General features: G+C 47.1%; 1 long non-coding RNA gene across 1 annotated transcript in view; it reads left to right on the top strand.

The window, feature by feature from the left end:
• Positions 1 to 4,260: 4,260 nt before the first annotated feature.
• The window catches only part of LOC146868626 (uncharacterized), a 101,691-nt gene continuing 83,418 nt past the window's right edge, over positions 4,261 to 22,533 (top strand). Inside the window, exon 1 of the long non-coding RNA XR_014966323.1 lies at positions 4,261 to 4,464. This is a non-coding gene — a long non-coding RNA (uncharacterized LOC146868626). The remainder of the gene's footprint in view (positions 4,465 to 22,533) is intronic.

A 22,533-nucleotide genomic window follows, 5' to 3' on the forward strand; every position in this document is an offset into this window, starting at 1 on the left:
CTCATTTATTTCTGTGTTGGATTCACAGGTTTCAGGGTAACCCGTCATCTGGAATAGGTTCTCTTTTGAATTATCAGTCCCCTCTACTTGGCTTCCATCTGAAGGGTATGGTCTATAAGTGCACCACGATCTGTGGGTCGATTTGTTACTAGCGATATTGCATCTTTAAGCTTTTCTCTTAATCCTTTGTTAAAGGTGGCGGCTGCTGCCTCATGAGTGCAATGTGTTTTAGCTCTCATTTGTTGGTACTTGGTATTATACAAAACCAGCTATCCATTTCCTTTTTCGGTTTTCAGTTTCCCAAATGTGCAGCATGGTCTGGGCTCTGTCAGGTATCTTGGTAAATTGTTCAACTAATGTCAAGAAGTTCAACAATAGAGGTCTATTCCCATTGATTAAAGGTGTCGCCCAAGTGAGGGCTTCTTGTGTCAGGTGGGAGAGAATAAACACCACCTTATTCACATCTGTTGGAAATGCCTGGACATGATTTGAAAGTGCAGCTTGCATAAGGGCATGAATTTCTTAAAATGGAGGATCTCCAGAATAATTTTCTGGCAGGCCAAATCCAGAAGTTCTTTTGGACAACCCAGTCTCGGTTTTACTGAAACCAATACTTGTTATGCCCAATAAAATCTTCAGACACTGTAGAAGTGCTAGGACATGCCACATATAAAGCCACTTGACTCTTAGGGATTTCTGTGATCTTTTTTAAGTAGAAATTCCACACTTGCTAAGTGACCTCGTAGGGCCAGATGTGTGACCCATTTTTGCATGCCCAAATGGGTTTGTGACCCGTTTGCACATGTAAAAATACCAATGGGCCATGTACAAAGCCTATTTAGCTAGATGCAAATTATTTGCGACTCGCTAAATAGGATTTGCGACTCGCTATTTGGAAGGGGCGTTCCAAGGGTGTCCTTTCCTAATTGCGACTATCTACCCAATTTAAGAATGTTTTGCGGTTGCAAAACACTCGCAGGAAAACAGGCTGCATTTAAAAAATGCTTTATTTAAAAGCTGTCCCAGACATAGAGGTCTGCTGAGCCCAGCAAGCCACCATACCTGGGAGGGCCAGCCATTGCCAATGGGGTCACAAATTGCGAGTGCCTCATGAATATTGATGAAGCATGCAATTTGCGACCCCATTGGGAATCGCAAACAGTGTCTCTGACACTGTTTTACATTGGCATTAGCAACTAGCAAATTGCGACCAGCAGTTTTTTGCAATTTGAGAGTCGCTAATGCCAATGGTCATACATCTGGCCCGAAATCTTTTAAAATATGGTTTACAGCCTGTGAGATTACATGGAGGGGATGAGGGTTGGAGTCCATGTCTTTGAGCCTCACACACTATCACAACTCTGCAGAGAGCTGTGTGGAGGAAAAGGCCTTGAGAGGCAATCCACCAAACTTCGCCTACAAGAAGTGTAAGAGGAGAACAGGGAATCTTGCCCCTACTGGTCCACTATAGTGAAAAATGGGAAAAGGGCAGAGGAGAGAGAAATACCCCGAAGCAGCTGCTTCATCTTTTAGCAGCCCATTGTATGTGTCTGTTTTCAGGTTCTCTCTTTCCAGTTTGTTAAAGGGACCACCCAAAACACAATGGTCTGGCTGAATAAAGGAGACCGATGTAAATGTTTCGAAATTGTGCTACACTTAACAGAATACAATCAGCACCCCTTCCTTCTTCACTGATACTCTATAGGCAGGGCGGACAATGAGCCCAGGGACGTCCAGAAATCCTTCCCGAGTGCAGGAGCAGCAGGTGATGCTGAAGAATGGCAGGTGCATTTAATTATGTTGGACTGCAGAACCTGGTGTGAATAGATCTATAGAAAGAAATATGAATCTGAAGGTAGAGAATAAACAAAGGGAAGAACAAAACCACAGTGCAGGGAAACGCCGAGCAGTTAATAAACCGAGCAACTCAACAGATTCAAAGCAACTTGCTCCAGCCTTTGTGTTGCTTACATGATCTGGGAAACTGTCCTTCCATTGGCGTGATTAGTTTTCTTCCTCTGCTTTACTTGGAAGTCCTAACTCCTGCGTCTCATTTATGAAATGGTATCCACAGCCTCTGATCATCCGTTCTTGCCAGTTCCTCTTCCTTCCATGATTCATGACAGACCATTAGGGATAGTCCTTAACTACAAACTATAGGAATAGATGTATGGAATAGTTGTTACATCTTCACTGCCAGTCATGATCCCTTTATTGAATCTGACACACGCCATTAAGACTGGAGTGTGTCTTGCAAAGTTGTGCCTCAGGATGAACTGTGGAGACCTCAGGAACTAACACTGAACGTGAATTTCTTTTTAATTATGGCCATGTCCCTTTGCCATTTGCATTCGGTCAAAGGACAAAGAAAGCAATGCATCATTTCTTAGGATGGACAACATTTTGGTTGTTTGTTGCTTTGTTTAGTAGCATCACAATCACTGATTTTGTCAAAGGTGGAACATCAGTTCTGTGAGTTCTGTTTTAATGGTTGGATTCCATTTTTGGCAGTCCCTACGTGGGTGTAATTTACCCAACACCTCTGAGATTTTAGTAGCTGGCATCTTCACCCACAAATTTCCCCACAGACACACTAATGCCAGTGACAGCTCCTTCGTCAAGGCGGAGGAGTGTCGTCCCACTGCTCGCAGGGCAGTGTGAAAGAAAAAATAAAATCAGAATAAAATAAGTTATTATCATTTTACTTTTAGTATCTACCAGTTTTGGGCGGGGCCAAACTCCTGTGATGAGGAAGGAGGAGTGGTTGCTGCACTCTAAAGTCTGCATAATGGTTTGACCGGCCGTCTTGACCTGGCCAAACCGTAATGCGCACTTTGCATGTTCTCCACCCAGGCTGCATTACAGCCTGAGTGGAGAACATGCCCAGGCTCCCCTTCCTTGTCTGAGTTCTGAACCGCAGCACTCAGACCAATCATAACATTGCATTGCAGCATTGTGATTGGCTCTAGGAAGCCTGGGTTCTTATTTCTTCTGGCCAGAGCGGAAGGACAATGTGGGGGAGACGCGGCGATCAGGTAAGTGAAATAGGTTTTTTAATCTGACACAAACCCCCTCCCCGCCACCACCCCATTCCACCCCGCGACCCCTGTACTGTACTGTACCGTCCGCCACTGAGTAATGCAAGATCCCAGTCTCATTGATCTATTTATGCACATACTAAATCTCCAGCATCTCCTCTTTTCTACTGGATACCAGATCAAATGTCTCAAACAATGGATTCTTTTCTACAGCATTCGAACTGGGATCTCATGTTCACATTTCCTCCTTTTGTGAATCATATCAATTTTTCGAATCATTTCAATAATGAGTTTTCCGTTCTCTATTCAATCAATTTTTTGACCAATCAGACTCTTCCTGCTAGTCCAGAGGGCCTATCACATCTCTTGCTGTGCTAGGATGCTCTTTGGCTGGTGACCTGGAGGCCATGCACACATCCTGGTGCTTCCCAGATTTCGTTTCAGAGTTTACAGACTGCATTATGACTTCTAGACTGCAGGTACTACAAGGAGGCAACTTACTGGCTTCATTTACAACTGGGTTGTATGGTTCCATGGTAGACACACTGATTCATTTTAAACAGTTTTGAACATCTCCAGTTCACCTTGTTTCCTTTCAATGTGTGACTTTTCTATAGAACAGTAAAGCATTTTCATTTAGCTATTATGGAAGGAGGAGTTTGTTGTAACCTAAAAGTATCTATTTTGTAAAATATTTGAAGTGGTTCTGACCATCAGCACCAATAGACATGAACCTTTGAGACGTGAAGTATTTACTGGGGATTGGCCTGTTATATGTCTATGGCACTGAAGAATTTCTCATGTAACTTGTCTACCTGATGACTACTTAAACCCGCTTCCAACCCATTTGTAGCCTGTTAGTTTGGGGGCACTACGAGCACCAGGAGCCTTTGCGGCCTGAGCCGCATGCATAATTTAAACCGAGCGCGGGCTCCCGCAGTGCGGGACCCGCTTCCAGCCCATTTGCAGCCTGTCAGTTTGGGGGCACTACGAGCACCAGGAGCCCTTGCGGCCTGAGCCGCATGCATAATTTAAACCGAGCGCGGGCTCCCGCAGTGCGGGACCCGCTTCCAGCCCATTTGCAGCCTGTCAGTTTGGGGGCACTACGAGCACCAGGAGCCCTTGCGGCCTGAGCCGCATGCATAATTTAAACCGAGCGCGGGCTCCCGCAGTGCGGGACCCGCTTCCAGCCCATTTGCAGCCTGTCAGTTTGGGGGCACTATGAGCACCAGGAGCCTTCGCAGCCGAAGCTGCTTGCATCATTTCCAACCGGGCGCGGGACGTGCATGGGCATGCCTGGGCCACGCCCGGGCAAAGCATGGCCCAGGGGCGGGCCCATCAGCGCCTGTCCGAGATCGGAGGAGGCCGGGCTGGGCCACCCCGTTAACATCTGGACTCCAGACTTTATGTGCATCATTTGAACAAGGTACTTTACAACTTGCTTTCATTTTGTTTTATTACTACTAAGGGGTGTTAAAATGAGCAAAAGCGAGTCTGTCCTCGATCAGCGGGCCCCGAGAGTTGTGGGGACACTTGATGCATTTCTTCTGAGCGCGGAGTCAGCCCTCATACACGAGATTGAGCTAACAGAGCATCGGCTCTGGCTAGAACCTCTGATAGCTCAGAAATTGTCCGCACACGTAAATAGTTCACAAGACCCTACCCCCCAAGTAAGAAAATTACAACAATCGGGGTCAGAGCCTGAAATCTCCACACCATGAGTTAGCTAACAGGATAAATATAACCACTATGGGCCAAAAGGACAAAACAAGGCAGGGCAGTAATAGTGAGCCGCCATCCAACAAAAGAAAGGGACTGGGGCCCCAGAAACAAAAACAAAAATCACCAAAGGAAACGAGATGCAAAACTACAACTAGTGATAGAACATGTGAACAAGGGGTCTGTTTAACTTTGAAGACAAATGATACAGCCAGACTACCCCCACAGTCAAACGAGGAGGATTTCTTGGAGGGACTTGAGACTATGGTATCGGTTCTAATTGGTTCTAATGAGGACGGGATTAGTAATACCCATTTTCAACATGTAAAATTGGGGGAATTGTATAAAGAATTGCTGTTTGGCCTTGACTTGGGATTTGCAAATGAGTTATGTGCTACGCCTATTCCGATGAGCTGCACTTTTAACGGTAGAGGTATCTTTACCACCATAGACTACATATTGGTGTTAAATAGCCATGCACGTGGACTCCAATATTTTACCACACATGACAACTCACTGAGGGACAATTTTCCATTGAACATTTCTGTCCTATTGCCGAAAAGATCATCTAGAAAACGGGATGAAACTGTCCAGGTCTTACAAAATCTAATAATTAACAGGACAAACGGTTACTCTCTGTGCTGTTAAATGGTGGATCCCTTAGACATCACAAAACAAGTGATAACTAAATGCAAACCAGCTTTTGATGTTTGTCTGAATGAAAAAGCTTTGCCTGATAGTGTTTTACCCTCATTCCAAGAAATCTCAGAAGCAATAAAGGGAAACAACAGGGGTGGTTTGATTCAAAGTGCACACAAGCATATGCCAACCTAAAGCATGAATTACATAGGAACCCAAGAAATCCACGCAATATCAGACAGGCTAGAGGGGCTTATATGCAAGCACTTAAAGAACAAAAAGCATCCCTGAGAAATGAAGCATGGGCCTTCTTGCATGAGGCCTCATTATCAAAAGATAGCTCAGCTTTCTGGAAAGCAGTGAAAGCACCCTTTTTGACCTCTGGAGGAGTGCCGACAATAGAAATAGCCATAACAGAAGAACAATGGATCCAGCATTTCTCCTCAGTGTATAATGGCGTGGGGAGAGTTGAATCGCCAGATACTCAAAATTATGGGATGTTGCTCTGGCAGCCTTGACTCACCATACAGTTCTCCAGTTTACACTAGACAAAGTAAATTGTGCTATGTCAGCAAGTAGGGGTGGCAAGGCCCCTGGGCCGGATGGGTTCACTGTAGACCTATATAAGTCAAAAGTGACCCTATGGCAACCGCTTATAACTCAGGTAACCGCTGCAAGCTGTTCCGCCCCTTTCTTGAAAACCTGGGTGGAATGTTATGCACAGCAAGCTATGGGAGACCCTCGAGGATATGGAAGTGGAATGGCAAATTATCCTTGACCTTAGATGGATATACGGTGACGCAAAGGCGAGAGTGCGATATGGTATCAATGGTGAGTGCTCTTCCCGTTCACAATAAGGAGGGGGAATTGGCAAGGCTGCGTGCTAACCCCTTTCTTTTCAACCTTTATATTAATGGTCTGGGTGAAGGACTGATCAAAGATTGCCAAGACCTTCCCCAAATAGCAGGAGTCCCAATACCTGCTCTTCTATATGCAGATGATGCAGTTCTGATGTCACTCACTCAAGTGGGACTGCAAAAGGTTCTAAATAGCTTTGCAGCCTTCATGAGCAACCTTGACCTTAGGTTGAAAACTTTTATAATGAGGTGTGGTCAAGGCAGTCAGAGGTGTAGGGAAATGTATATAGATGAGCAGACGATAAGGTTTACTAAGAGATTCTCATATCTCGGTCCACTCTTTGGTCAGAACGACCATTGGCTTTTTAAAAAACTACAGCAGCCCTTGCTAATTTCTCATGAAAGCTGGGTAGGAGGCCGCCGGTTGAGCACATCCAGATTTAAAAGGCTAAATGTATTTCCACGGCCATATATGGGGCAGGATATGGGGTTTTGTTGATGTACACTCCCTACAAAAAGTGGAAAATGTGTTTTACGTTATATCTTGGCAGTACCAAGCAGTAAATCATTGTATGTCTGCCATTCCAAGATGGGCGTACCACACATTGCTGACCTCATAAAAATGGAGCCTATCCTCTTATGGTATAGGATCTGCACATCGGTAAAAACTACACTTAACTAGCACATTTTATTGGCTAGTCTGAAATTGGAAGGGGCTTTAGCCATCCCCTGGTTAAGGTATGTCCGAGATTTTATGCATGACCTAAGTCACTTAGAATATTTTACTGATCCCAGCACGATGCTGACCATTGCAAGGAAAGAGTTAAAAAAGAGGGCGTACTGCTATTAGATACAATTAGAGTATCTGCAGAGATCACTAAACCCACTGTACAGTATAATGAAACGATTTTAACCACTTTTTATATTCAACCTTATTTAATGATAGTACCGGATGGCTATGACAGCTATGACAGGGTTTTACTGACCAGATTCAGACTTGGGATCTTTCACAAACGTATACGTTTTCAAAAAATGAATGAATGGTCACGAGTGTTGCAACTGTGCCATTCAGAACAATCCACCATTCACGTTCTATTTTGTAGATTTTATATTGATTTTAGAAAAACATGGATCGTTCCAATTCTAAAATCTTTGGGGATTAGACAATGTCGCCCTGCGTTTACAGTACTACAATTCCTGGAAAATGGACACATAGCCTGGAGGGTAGCAATGTTCTTAAAAAAAGCACTTTTGTACAGAAAACGCATTGCAGTATAACCATCTAGCCTACACCAAGTTAGGGCTAGTCATTTAATTGAATGTTTTTATAATTAATTGCAAAATAATTGTATCTTTTTTATAATTTGCTGTGTAACAAGTTGTGTGTTTTTATGTACTTTTACGATTGTCTGAAAAAGCAATCGAATAAAGTTTTACTTGACTACTTCAACTTTCATAACAATTTCATTTATCAACTTTTAGGCATTTGGCCTCTTCACAAGTGACAGAAAAGATGAAATTAGGTCTTTCAGCAGCTGTTTTTGTAATGTGATCGCAAAAACTGGTATTGTATGTTAAATGGACTCTGAGGTCTCAACCGTGAGGTTCTAACAATATAAGGAGCTCTATAGAAGGAGAGTTCTGAAACCCTGAAGGAAGGATACCACAGTAATACAGAAGCCTTGGACTTCAGGGGCTTACAACTGTTTTGCAAAGCCACAATTCTTACCTTCAGCAGATTCCTGGCATTGGTGGGTGAAAGGAATCAAACAGGATTTAGGGACTATAACTGCAAAGCTTGTGGTTCATTCTATCAGAGGGGTCTCCATTAGTAAGATGGGTTTTGTTGGAGTGAGAGCAGAGTAGGTTCTAAAAAAGGCTAATTGGGTCCGTGTCTTATGTAGAATTCACCAAAGATTTGTGGAATCCCCACCCTTCCTTCTTAATTGGGATGATTGCTTGTAGGATTTGAATTTCCATATTAGTCACATTATTCAAGAATTTCTAAGAGGTATGGATGGAAATCCATATTCCTTTAAAAAATAATCCTTTGATATGTGTCAATTCTCTACAGGATCAGAGTACCATTCCACACAGTGTTGTTTTTTATTTCCTCTCATGTCCTTGATGGACAATCATTCTACTGGGACTGTCTTCACTGGCTTTCATCTTGGTTCAGTGGCCCTTTGAGGAGCATAGCAGCTCACCCACCCACTACTAGCACAACTGAGAGGGGCAAAAGGCTTGCTTTCAAATTATACAGGGGGCTCATGTGCTGAACTGAGTTGGTATGTTTGCCTTTAATTGACTGTTTCTTGTTCATGGTTAAAGGCCAGGGGTGCAGGATGTGGAGGGAAGTTCCTGCTGGGAACTGAGAAAATAGGTCTGGTGTGTGAAAATCACTGGTGTAGGTGATGGGGTAGCAGGAACATACACAAACATACAGGCCAGAGGTAGGCAAGAGTAAGTGGTGGTAAGCGAAACACTCTTATATGTAAAGAGAGAAGACACCCAGAGACAACTAACACTATTGGGCTTCAGATCACCTAAAGACACTCAGAGGTAGAGAACTGTCTAGAGACTAATGAACTACTAGATAAAATGAATAATATCACATGTACAAAGACTGTTGTCAATCCAGCGATAGTGTACCCTATCAGATGTAAGAGACCAAAACACATTCATAAAAATATGAACACTATCAGAGGCTTAGAGAATTACAGACACCAAAAGACAAGGAGCATTATTAGGAGTCACAGGTCAACAAACAATTAAAGATATCAAACTAACAAGCAAAGATAGCAAACACTGTTGGACACCCAGAGACCATGTGACAGCATAGATGAAGAACCCTTTGAGCTGCCCAGACTCTAACGGGCATCTGATAAAAGAGAATGATATTAGACTTCCAAGGGAAAATAGATTTTAGGAAGCAATGAACATACCACACAGCAATAGCCAACCAGAGAAATAAGTACTATCAAGGCAGTGAGACACCAGTATATAATGAATACTTTTAGATGATCACTGATCAACAGATACAGAAACATAATGAAAGTAAAAGATGTCCAAAGTTTGAAAGGTACCCTGAGATGATAAAATTATCAGATCCACCCACAGAGGACAGTCATATTGAACACTGGCATTCTTACAGAAAATGGCAGATACCCAGCAATCATTAACACCCAGGTGTCAACAATTTTTAAACTCTCCTGGGAGCTATAAAGCCTTATGTGGCTTTGGTGGATCAAGAGGAATACTGTGAACAGGCAGTCATCCCGCTCCACCAAACCTACAGTTTCCCCACTATTTTTTAATTCTGTGAAATCCAATGTGGTAACCTTGGCTCAGAGGTCCATCCACCACGGGAAGTAGATCACAATGTTGGTCATTCCACCAATTATGGGTAGCACTACTTCACTAATTTTTGTTGCTGATGTCCATCTTTCTGGGAATGTCGCACAAAGGCAAGGTAAATGTTAAATTGCCCTCAGATGCAAGGAAAAATCTCGCTGTACTTTAGGTTCAGAAAAAACAAAATCCCACCTGTTTTCTCTGAACAGAAACAAGTTTCCCAACTGAGTGCTTTATACACGGCACCATCTTGGCCAACTTCACTACTGAGAAGAGAGCTGCCTTGAAGATGGTGTTTTTCTCAGCAGAAAGATCTCCACCAATCAGGTAGGGATCTTTAAATTTGACAGGCAGTCTTTTGCCAGTATGGCGGAGGTCATAACCTTGCAACACCAATAGTCCCTTGTGAAAGATATGGGGTAATTTAGACTCTGGCCGGTGGTCCACACCCTGCTAGTGTTGAAGGGGCCTCCGCTGGTCCGTGTGAGGATCGCCTGATATAAATAAAGGTTGATCCTCATTTGACAATGATTGTTTTGTGGGAAGTGCTCCTGGCAATGTGGTGTGAGCTCTTTTGGCCAAAATGAATATGAGGCAGGCTGCAATTCTGTTGCAGATTCACATGTTTTTGTTCTTCAGAAAGAAACTTCAAAAGAGGGAGTTCCTCCCTACAGAACAGGTAGGCAACGTCTCCGATATAGTGCGCTTTCTCCCTGCACCTCAGGGACATTTTTTCTTTTTTCTTGCCTGCATCAGCCGTGCCACACAGTACAGTCGTGGGCTGGAAAAATAGTGGAGTAAGCCCTGCCCTAGATAGGGTTGGGTTTCATAGATGTGAAGCTGGCGGGCCTGCCATGACTTGGGTGCCACGAAGAGATTGCCAACAGAGGGCTTGGGGCAATATGTATGATCTGTTGTGAGAAGTTGGCCTGGCATATGCTGGTCACTAGTTAAAGTGGCCACCTTGCACCAGTCCAATTCGACTCTTATGGTAGATAAGTTTAAGACAACCTTTTAAGGAAAGCTATCTTAGTGGTAGCTGTGGAGAGCAGCCTTCAGGCTAAGTCTCAGAGGAATGTAAAGCAGCTTGTTTTACCTTATAATCTCTTGAATTACCAAATGAAAGTACACCACACAGGTATATATATGATATATATGTGTATTTATTTCTAGACACACTCTACTAATCTCTTTATGAGATTAGAAGTCAGGAACATATGCACAAATCAATGTTTCACAACAAATTAAGCACTTATATGGCTGGGGCCTTAGGGGCGTGTCATGATCGTGGACAAGACGGAGCGGACCGCGAGCCGAGGGAGAAACTCGCGGAAACTACAACTCCCATCAAGTGTAGCGGTTCCGAGTAACCCCACGTGACCGGGAGCGCGGCAGGTTAAAGCCGGAACTAAGCACGGAGGCGGCGCCAATGATTCGCTTCAGAAACCCGATGCAGACCAACGGCCCCTGACCCGCTTCCGAAATCTCTGCCGCGCGTTCAGTTCTACGGACGACCCGGCTCGCCAGAATCACCGACCCCCGCTTCCTGAAGCATAGAACAGCGGGCGTTCCTCGTCCTACGCTCTCCACCTCCGGAAACGCCCTCCTCTCCGCGGGCGCATCTCGTCAGCCTAGGTGAGAGCTTTGTCCTCGTTCCGTGACTAACCGGGAACCGCCCCGGTGTGCTCCGCATCACACGGAGGGGTAACGAGTGTAGGAGAGTAGGGTCTGCTTTCTATGTTCACCCCCACTTTTTGCTTTTGCTTTACTGGTTTTCGACTTAGATGTGGCTGTGGGCCTGCTAATCAGACCCACAGCCCTGCTGTTCTCTCTCTAAATTAATACTATGTACTTTAGGTGCATAACCCATTTGGATAGGATCACCTTATTGGCCCCTGTACAGTGTACCCTAGGTACCCAGGGCATAGGTGTACCCTAGGCCTACCAGGGGCTGCAGCATGTATTATGCCACCCCTGGCCTGGCCTTCCATTTTGACAACTGGCTGATCACTCAGCTGGGGCAAGGTCGTGTAATCACCCCTTGCTTAGGTGTAGTATTCCTATACCTAACTTGCATATAGACACATGTGTACCTATCAGTCACTCCTATGGCAGGCCTTAACAATCCTGGAGGCAGAGTGCTTGGTAACATGTGAGATGGTGCTCTAGCATGAGCTGAGCCTGTCTGCAGCTTTCGGAACCTTGTCCTTATAGCTGTTCTATGATATAGCCTACCATATACTCTTAAAGTGCCTTATAATCTTAGACGGTTATGGTAACTATGGTTTGGCTTTATCGAAACATGTCGTGTAAGGTGTCTAACACTGTGGAATAATACCCCCATGCCATTTCTGGACATGAGAATATTATTCCCCCCTTCTAGAGGGAAAGACATGTTAAAATCATACTTCAACTGTTAGCCTCTGACCAAAGCCTCAGCATCACAAAATGGATGCTGCTGCCACGACACAAGTCTGACCTCCTGCAGCTGGGAGTGATCCCAGCCAGGGAGGCCTGGACAATAGGTTTCCTGCTTGGGGAGGTGCTAGCACCTCCCCAGACAGCCTTTAGTGTATTGGGGCAGGGTGGGCTGAAAGGAATGAGACATGCCTGGGGCACACAAGGTGTTCCTTGCATAGTCCAGTTCAAACCGGCGCTGGGGCACTCCAGCCCCAGCTCTGGCGCGAAACTGGACAAAGGGAAGTGGGTGTAACCACCCCCTCCCAGGTCCCACCCATAAGGCGTGACCTAGCAGGTATCCCAGCCCCCCAGATTAGTATAAGAGTGGGAGTTGGGCCTCAAGACTTTAGATTATCCTGAACCTGCAAACTTGAACAGAAACTCTGGACCTTCGACATTCGACGAAAGAAGAAGACTGAAGAATCTCCCTTGTAGCCAAGGAGTGGCTACCCTATGCAAACAGGCACCATCAAGAGACTACCCTTTGCTTTGCCCACGTTCTACGAGGAACCGACTGCAGAGCCCGACCAGAGCCTTGACTTCCAGACTTCTCCGACCCTGATCCACATCGACAGCAAAGCTGAGATCCGTGGAGGCGACGAGCGACGTGGGACCGGCTACCTGGAAAAAGTGGCTAGTAACTTAAAGCGCAGCTTCTGAGGTACCCTCGAAGTTGTGCACCGGGGATTGAGAAGCCCCAACCCCAAGCACCATCTGCACCGAAGATCAGCCCCCCACACTCCACGAGTCCTGCGTGGGGCCCTTCTGCATTTTCCTGCTTGCCGCGTCTGTCCGGTTGCTTGCCCGCTGGCTAGTGGCCTTTGTGACGACGCACCCTGAAATCTTCTGCACTGGTTTGGCTCCTCCAGACTGGCTCCCGCTTCTCTGCAAAGAAGAAGCACCCCAGACCTTCCTGGTCTGCACCAGAAGCAAGTCCTCCGTTCTTCGTGGGTTCCGCTTGCCAAGGCTTGGTGAGTCCTAGTCCAACTTCGACGCCGCCGACAGCAAGAGCCTTCGTGGGACAGCTCGCCTCCTGGTCCTGGTCGTCCTCGACGCTTCCTGGTCCTCCTGGCTGCAGCGACAAGCTTCACCTTCACCTGCAATCTTCACGACATCGCCTGGTTCCTTCCTGGTTCCACGTGGTCACTGGCTAGTGACCTTGACTCTGTCCCTTCTGCTTGCAGGTTTCCTCTCTTCTTGATCCCAGCCTTGGGATCCACCGGACACTCTTCACTGACTGCCTGTCAGCATCTTTCTTCAGGCATCCATAGGAGTCGACGACGAAAACGACGCATCTTCACCCCTATGCACCCGCAGCCTGTGGGCTAGGTAACTTGGGTACTCCGGTGCTCATCAGGATAGTGACTATCCTAGTGTCTAGTTTTCAAGTCTCAACTTCCTAGCTACTCCGGAAGTGTCCTAAATCTACAGTTTTCTAAACTGTACTATTACTATTGACTTTTACGCATTACGCGTGAGTGTTTCCACTCTGCACACGAATCCCGTGGGCCTCCCACTTCCTAACTAACGCTAGTGTAGTGTAGCCCCAGCGATTCCCTAGGCCTATTCTATTTCCGTGACAGTGGTTCTTATACCACTTACTTAGTATATGGTTTGCGTGGCCCCTAGGGCCTAACTGTATTACTTACCTGTGTGACTTAATGTATGCTTAAATAAGACTGTGTTGTACTTACCTCTAATCTCATAAAGAGTGCTGAGGGTTTGACTAGAATAAATACACTTTATTTTATATATATATCTGTTGTGGTGTCCTTTCATTTGGTATTCAAGGGATTATATATGGTATCACAGCTGGCTTCACATGCCATTCAGAGTTTAGCCTAAGACTGCTCTTGTCCATGCTACCACTAGGATAGCTGGTCTATAAGGTTGACTTTACAACCAATCACCATAAGGGTATTTGGACTCATATAAGGTGTACACTAGAACTAGTGACATCATACATCAGGCCAACTTCTCACATTGGTGAGCAGCGGTTGGGATCTGAGCTTGCTGTTGTAATACCATTGTAATCTTGAGATACTAAATTGAAAGATCACACAGATATTGTCTAGGTACATATAACATAGATTATAATACTTAAGTCCTACTGGACTTTGTAGTTGTAGGTTGAAGGGAGTAACACACCCTGACTACAACTACTAGAGAGGTTTAGTAGATACAACTAGTGTAGGTAGGTGCACACACCACACCCTCACTAGATCATGTCTCTGAGAGGAGATCAAGTAGATGCTCTCTCAGGAGGATCAGGTCTGCAAAAGACCCCCTCTAGATATGATACCTTAACATTCCAGGAGATGAGACACTTGTGTACCTCCAGAGGAATAAAACAGGGTGCAAACCCTACCCTCCTTCAGTTAAGACAACTCCTAGAGGAGTATGACATTCTTAGGGCATCTCAGGCAGGTACCCTAGGTACAGAGGAGGGTCTACCCACCACAGAGGAGTCAGAGGGGACTTCAGATGAAGAGGTAGACAGCCAGGGCCAAGTAGGAAGACTTAGCCAGGCTAACCTAAGCTTACATGGGAGTTTGCAGGGGGTCCCCCATACAGACCCCCAAGTAGGGTTACACAGAGAAGCAGGAGGGACAGATCCCCTTCAAGGGAATCCATCCACTCCCATGTCTCTAACATCTCTAATGCTTCCTCTCACAGGGGAATGACTTCCCCTGAGAGAAAGGAGCATGAAGCCAGAATGAGGGAAGCTAATCTGAGGATTCAGAGGGAAGAACTTGCCCTTGCCAAGGAGAAGCTTGCTCTGGCTAGAGAACAAAAGTTAAGTGGGTCAGAACCCACTGGTGGCAGCAATATCCCTAAGGATAGAGACAGGCACTATGACAATAGAAACCTGAGCAAGATTGTCCCTCCCTACAAGTGTGGGGATGACATCCACATATGGATAACTGCTTTGGAGAGAGCTTGCAAAGTACAGCAGGTACCCCAAAGTCAGTGGGCAGCTATCTTGTGGCTCTCCTTCTCTGAGAAAGGTAGAGACAAGCTCCTCACAGTTAGTGATGAGGATGCAGATAATTACACTGTCCTGAAGAGTGCTCCGATTGATGGGTTTGGCCTAACCACTGAACAATACAGGTTGTTGTTCAGGGATACCCAGAAGACACAGACTCAGGACTGGACTGACTTTGTAGATTGTGCCACTAAGGCTCTGGAAGGCTGGCTAATGGGAAGTAAGGTTAAGGACTATACAGGATTGTATAATTTGATCATGAGAGAACAAATACTTAACAACTGTCAAAACCAGCTATTGCATCAACACCTGATTGATTCTGATCTGACTTCTCCCCAAGAATTGGGAAAGAAGGCAGATAGATGGGTCAGGACTAGAGTTAAGCAGAAAAACCAGAACCAGGGCGGTGATCAGAAAAAGGCAGACCAGAAGGGTAATGATCAGAAACAAAAAGACCAGAAGTCTTCACCAGGCCCCCAAAAGGCTCAGGGGGAGGGTGGTCCCAAAAAGGATAAAAAGAAAGATGGCCAAAAGAAACCATGGTGCAACTATTGTAAGTCCAACTCACATTGGTTTAGTGAGTGCACCAAAAAGGATAAGCCCCCAGCCACCATTGCCCCTAAGGCAACTGTACCCCCTAGTTCAGCTGTAAGTGGTGGTTCCCAGCAAAAGGGTGTAGTAGGGTTAACCCTGGGAACTGAGGAGGATTCTGGCCTAGTCAGAGTACCTACTCAGGCTGTTCTGATCTGTGATGGGGACTTAGCTTTGTCCTCTACTGTAGGCCCCAGTAACCTGGGCAAGTACAGACAGACTCCTTTTATCAACCAAAGAATGGCTCAGGCCTACAGGGACACTGGAGCTAGTGTCACAATGGTGACACCTGCTTTTGAGGACCCTGGACAGATCATACTAGGTGAGAATTACCTAGTGACCAACGCTAGCAATGCCACTACCTCCCATAGTGTGGCTATTGTTAACTTCTCCTGGGGAGGGGTAACTGGCCTCAAGAAAGTTGTTGTTAGTTCAGACCTTCCTGTAGAGTGTTTACTGGGCAATGATCTTGAAACTTCAGTTTGGTCTGAAGTGGAGTATAGGACCCATGCAGAAATGCTGGGGATAGATGCACATGTCCTTGCTGTGACCAGGTCACAGGCCAAAAAGTGCACCACTGAACAAGTGCTGGATCCTGAAACTATGGACCAGTCACAACCCAAGAGAAAGAGCAGTAGGGTTAAGGCTGTGCCTTCCCCCCTGCCTCAGGTGGTGGATCAGCCCTCCCAGGAGGATGATTCTGAGAGCCCTGAAGGAACTGTCCTAGAAGAACTTGAACCTGATCAGGTTGAGTTTCTTGGGACAGGGGGACCTTCCAGGGCAGATCGGAGGCAGGCTCAATTAGACTGCCCCTCTCTTGAACCCCTCAGACAGCTGGCTGCTGCTGAGGCTGCAGGGAATGCTCAAGGTACCCATAGAGTGTATTGGGATGAAGGGCTACTGTATTCAGAGGCTAGAGACCCCAAGCCTGGTGCATCCAGGAGGTTGGTCATACCACTGAAGTTCAGAGGCTTCCTTCTCACCTTGGCCCACGATATTCCCCTTGCAGGACATCTAGGCCAGAACAAGACTTGGGACAGGCTTGTCCCTCACTTTCACTGGCCCCATATGTCAGAAGATACTAAGGAGTTTTGTCGCTCCTGTGTCACCTGCCAAGCCAGTGGCAAATCAGGCGGCACCACAAAGGCCCCCCTCATACCACTACCTGTGGTGGGGGTCCCCTTTGAAAGAGTGGGCATAGATATTGTAGGACCAATGGACCCACAAACAGCATCTGGGCACAGATTCATACTGGTGATAGTGGACCATGCCACCAGGTACCCAGAAGCAATTCCCCTGAGGACCACAACAGCTCCTGTTGTGGCAAGGGCCCTGCTTGGAGTATTCTCCAGAGTGGGCTTTCCAAAGGAGGTCATTTCTGACAGAGGTACCAACTTCATGTCAGGATACTTGACTGCAATGTGGAAGGAGTGTGGTGTTAGCTACAAGTTCACCACACCCTATCACCCACAGTGCAATGGGCTTGTTGAGAGATTCAACAAGACCCTAAAGGAATGATAAAAGGATTACCAGACAAGCTTAGGCGAAGATGGGACATCCTTTTACCCTGCCTTCTGTTTGCTTACAGAGAGGTCCCACAAAAGGGGGTTGGCTACAGCCCTTTTGAGCTTTTGTTTGGGCATCCTGTAAGAGGACCCCTGTGTTTGGTGAAGGAAGGATGGGAGAGACCTCTCAGACAACCCAAACTAGACATAGTGGATTATGTACTTGGTCTCCGCTCCAGGATGGCAGAGTATATGAAGAAGGCTTCTAAAAACCTTGAGGCAAGCCAAGAACTCCAAAAAGCTTGGCATGACCAAAAGGCAGTACTGACTGTTTACCAGCCAGGACAGAAAGTGTGGGTGTTGGAGCCAGTGGCCCCAGCAGCACTCCAAGACAAATGGTCTGGACCCCACACTATTGTTGAGAAAAAGGGAGAAGTCACCTACTTGGTGGACCTTGGGACTCCCAGAAGCCCCCACAGGGTGCTTCATGTCAACAGATTGAAGGCATATGTTGACAGGGCAGACATGGGGCTACTCATGGCTACAGATGAGGGGCAGGAGGAAGAGAGTGACCCTCTCCCAGACCTGTTGACTCAGAACCCTGATGATGGCTCAGTTGATGGTGTGGTCTTTTCTGACAGCCTCACTGTCCATCAGCAACAGGACTGCAGACAGGTTCTGCAATCCTACAGACATATTTTCTCTCTGACCCCAAGTCAGACAAACTGGTGCACCCATGAGGTGGACACTGGTGACAGTCTGCCTGTGAAGAGTAAAATCTACAGGCAACCTGACCATGTCAGGGACTGCATAAAAGTTGAGGTACAAAAGATGTTGGAGCTGGGAGTCATTGAACCTTCAGAGAGCCCTTGGGCTAGTCCTGTAGTTCTTGTGCCAAAACCTCACACCCAAGATGGTAAGAGAGAGATGAGGTTTTGCGTGGATTACAGAGGTCTCAATGCTGTCACTAGGACAGATGCCCACCCAATACCTAGGGCAGATGAGCTCATTGACAGACTGGCAGCTGCTAAGTTTTTGAGCACATTTGACCTGACAGCAGGCTACTGGCAAATCAGACTAGCTGAGAGTGCAAAGGCCAAAACTGCTTTCTCGACCCCAGGAGGACATTATCAATTTGTGGTAATGCCCTTTGGTTGGAAAAATGCACCTGCCACTTTCCAAAGGTTGGTGAATCAAGTCCTTACTGGGTTGGATGATTATTGTGCAGCTTATCTTGATGATATTGCTGTCTTTAGCTCCACCTGGGAGGATCACCTGGTCCACCTGAGGAATGTTTTAGAGGCCCTGCAAAAGGCAGGCCTCACTATCAAGGCCACTAAGTGCCAGATAGGGCAGAGCAAGGTTGTATACCTGGGCCACCTGGTTGGTGGGGGTCAGGTTCAACCACTGGAGAGCAAGATCCAGACCATAAAGGACTGGGCTCCTCCAACTACCCAGACTCAGGTCAGAGCTTTCTTGGGCCTGACTGGGTACTACAGAAAGTTTGTTAAGAACTATGGGTCCATAGTGACACCACTTAATGACTTGACCTCCAAGAAGATGCCAAAGAAAGTTCAGTGGACAGTAAGCTGTCAAAAAGCATTTGATGACCTGAAGCAGGCCATGTGCAGTGCACCTATTCTGAAAAGTCCAGACTACTCCAAAGAGTTCATTGTCCAGACAGATGCTTCTGAGTTAGGTGTGGGAGCTGTTCTTTCACAACTGAATGTAGATGGTCAAGACCAGCCCATTGCTTTTATAAGTAGAAGGCTGACCCCTAGAGAGAAACGTTGGTCAACTATTGAGAGGGAGGCCTTTGCTGTGGTTTGGGCCCTGAAGAAGCTGAGGCCATACTTGTTTGGCACTCACTTCAAGATTCAGACAGACCATAAGCCCCTCTTGTGGCTAAATCAGATGGAGGGTGAAAATCCCAAACTTCTTAGGTGGTCCATTTCCCTACAGGGGATGGACTTCACAGTGGAACATAGACCTGGGACTGACCATGCCAATGCAGATGGACTCTCCAGATATTTCCACTTAGAACATGAAGACTCAACTGGTCAAGGTTAGTTTAATGTCCCTAAGTTTGGGGGGGGGGGGTTGTGTAGGAGAGTAGGGTCTGCTTTCTATGTTCACCCCCACTTTTTGCTTTTGCTTTACTGGTTTTCGACTTAGATGTGGCTGTGGGCCTGCTAATCAGACCCACAGCCCTGCTGTTCTCTCTCTAAATTAATACTATGTACTTTAGGTGCATAACCCATTTGGATAGGATCACCTTATTGGCCCCTGTACAGTGTACCCTAGGTACCCAGGGCATAGGTGTACCCTAGGCCTACCAGGGGCTGCAGCATGTATTATGCCACCCCTGGCCTGGCCTTCCATTTTGACAACTGGCTGATCACTCAGCTGGGGCAAGGTCGTGTAATCACCCCTTGCTTAGGTGTAGTATTCCTATACCTAACTTACATATAGACACATGTGTACCTATCAGTCACTCCTATGGCAGGCCTTAACAATCCTGGAGGCAGAGTGCTTGGTAACATGTGAGATGGTGCTCTAGCATGAGCTGAGCCTGTCTGCAGCTTTCGGAACCTTGTCCTTATAGCTGTTCTATGATATAGCCTACCATATACTCTTAAAGTGCCTTATAATCTTAGACGGTTATGGTAACTATGGTTTGGCTTTATCGAAACATGTCGTGTAAGGTGTCTAACACTGTGGAATAATACTCCCATGCCATTTCTGGACATGAGAATATTATTCCCCCCTTCTAGAGGGAAAGACATGTTAAAATCATACTTCAACTGTTAGCCTCTGACCAAAGCCTTAGCATCACAAAATGGATGCTGCTGCCACGACACAAGTCTGACCTCCTGCAGCTGGGAGTGATCCCAGCCAGGGAGGCCTGGACAGTAGGTTTCCTGCTTGGGGAGGTGCTAGCACCTCCCCAGACAGCCTTTAGTGTATTGGGGCAGGGTGGGCTGAAAGGAATGAGACATGCCTGGGGCACACAAGGTGTTCCTTGCATAGTCCAGTTCAAACCGGCGCTGGGGCACTCCAGCCCCAGCTCTGGCGCGAAACTGGACAAAGGGAAGTGGGTGTAACCACCCCCTCCCAGGTCCCACCCATAAGGCGTGACCTAGCAGGTATCCCAGCCCCCCAGATTAGTATAAGAGTGGGAGTTGGGCCTCAAGACTTTAGATTATCCTGAACCTGCAAACTTGAACAGAAACTCTGGACCTTCGACATTCGACGAAAGAAGAAGACTGAAGAATCTCCCTTGTAGCCAAGGAGTGGCTACCCTGTGCAAACAGGCACCATCAAGAGACTACCCTTTGCTTTGCCCACGTTCTACGAGGAACCGACTGCAGAGCCCGACCAGAGCCTTGACTTCCAGACTTCTCCGACCCTGATCCACATCGACAGCAAAGCTGAGATCCGTGGAGGTGACGAGCGACGTGGGACCGGCTACCTGGAAAAAGTGGCTAGTAACTTAAAGCGCAGCTTCTGAGGTACCCTCGAAGTTGTGCACCGGGGATTGAGAAGCCCCAACCCCAAGCACCATCTGCACCGAAGATCAGCCCCCCACACTCCACGAGTCCTGCGTGGGGCCCTTCTGCATTTTCCTGCTTGCCGCGTCTGTCCGGTTGCTTGCCCGCTGGCTAGTGGCCTTTGTGACGACGCACCCTGAAATCTTCTGTGCTGGTTTGGCTCCTCCAGACTGGCTCCCGCTTCTCTGCAAAGAAGAAGCACCCCAGACCTTCCTGGTCTGCACCAGAAGCAAGTCCTCCGTTCTTCGTGGGTTCCGCTTGCCAAGGCTTGGTGAGTCCTAGTCCAACTTCGACGCCGCCGACAGCAAGAGCCTTCGTGGGACAGCTCGCCTCCTGGTCCTGGTCGTCCTCGACGCTTCCTGGTCCTCCTGGCTGCAGCGACAAGCTTCACCTTCACCTGCAATCTTCACGACATCGCCTGGTTCCTTCCTGGTTCCACGTGGTCACTGGCTAGTGACCTTGACTCTGTCCCTTCTGCTTGCAGGTTTCCTCTCTTCTTGATCCCAGCCTTGGGATCCACCGGACACTCTTCACTGACTGCCTGTCAGCATCTTTCTTCAGGCATCCATAGGAGTCGACGACGAAAACGACGCATCTTCACCCCTATGCACCCGCAGCCTGTGGGCTAGGTAACTTGGGTACTCCGGTGCTCATCAGGATAGTGACTATCCTAGTGTCTAGTTTTCAAGTCTCAACTTCCTAGCTACTCCGGAAGTGTCCTAAATCTACCGTTTTCTAAACTGTACTATTGCTATTGACTTTTACGCATTACGCGTGAGTGTTTCCACTCTGCACACGAATCCCGTGGGCCTCCCACTTCCTAACTAACGCTAGTGTAGTGTAGCCCCAGCGATTCCCTAGGCCTAGGCCTATTCTATTTCCGTGACAGTGGTTCTTATACCACTTACTTAGTATATGGTTTGCGTGGCCCCTAGGGCCTAACTGTATTACTTACCAGTGTGACTTAATGTATGCTTAAATAAGACTGTGTTGTACTTACCTCTAATCTCATAAAGAGTGCTGAGGGTTTGACTAGAATAAATACACTTTATTTTATATATATATCTGTTGTGGTGTCCTTTCATTTGGTATTCAAGGGATTATATATGGTATCACAGCTGGCTTCACATGCCATTCAGAGTTTAGCCTAAGACTGCTCTTGTCCATGCTACCACTAGGATAGCTGGTCTATAAGGTTGACTTTACAACCAATCACCATAAGGGTATTTGGACTGATATAAGGTGTACACTAGAACTAGTGACATCATACATCAGGCCAACTTCTCACAACGAGTGGCCTCCGTTCCCCGTCAGGAGCATTTGCTGTCTCCACCCTCAACAGACAGTACCCCTCCGGACCGCTACCACGGCGCTCCTCGACCCCACGGATTCCTGGGTCTGAGTGGCAGCGCTGCCAGTGGTTAGAGGGGGGCTCCTACCCGCTCTGTTTTTTCCGCACTACTTTCCCAGCCAGTTAAGCTCCCTATAGGCGCTCCTTGACCCCTCGGATTCCCGGGTCTGGAGTAGAAGCGCCTACGAAGGGACTCCAACAACACCTTCTAGACCCTCACGGCCGGAGCGCCGGCACGAGGGCGGAGACACCCCCGTCCCTCGAGACCAAGCACTCGACCAGACCTCTGACTCCGGCCACACCCAACGCGGGGAGAGTAACAACCAGGCAGGTACACAAGGGACACCGGTGGGGAGACCTAGCGCCTTTGGGAGAAAACGAGTGGCATCTAAATCTTCTCTCCTTGTCTTCTTTCAGGTGTCCATCCCTGCAGCCTCTTCCCGTCCCTCGCCCACCTGTCTCCCGAGCCCGAGGGTCATTTT

Source organism: Triturus cristatus, chromosome 1_2, assembly GCF_964204655.1.
Source record: "Triturus cristatus chromosome 1_2, aTriCri1.1, whole genome shotgun sequence".
NCBI lineage: Eukaryota > Metazoa > Chordata > Amphibia > Caudata > Salamandridae > Triturus > Triturus cristatus.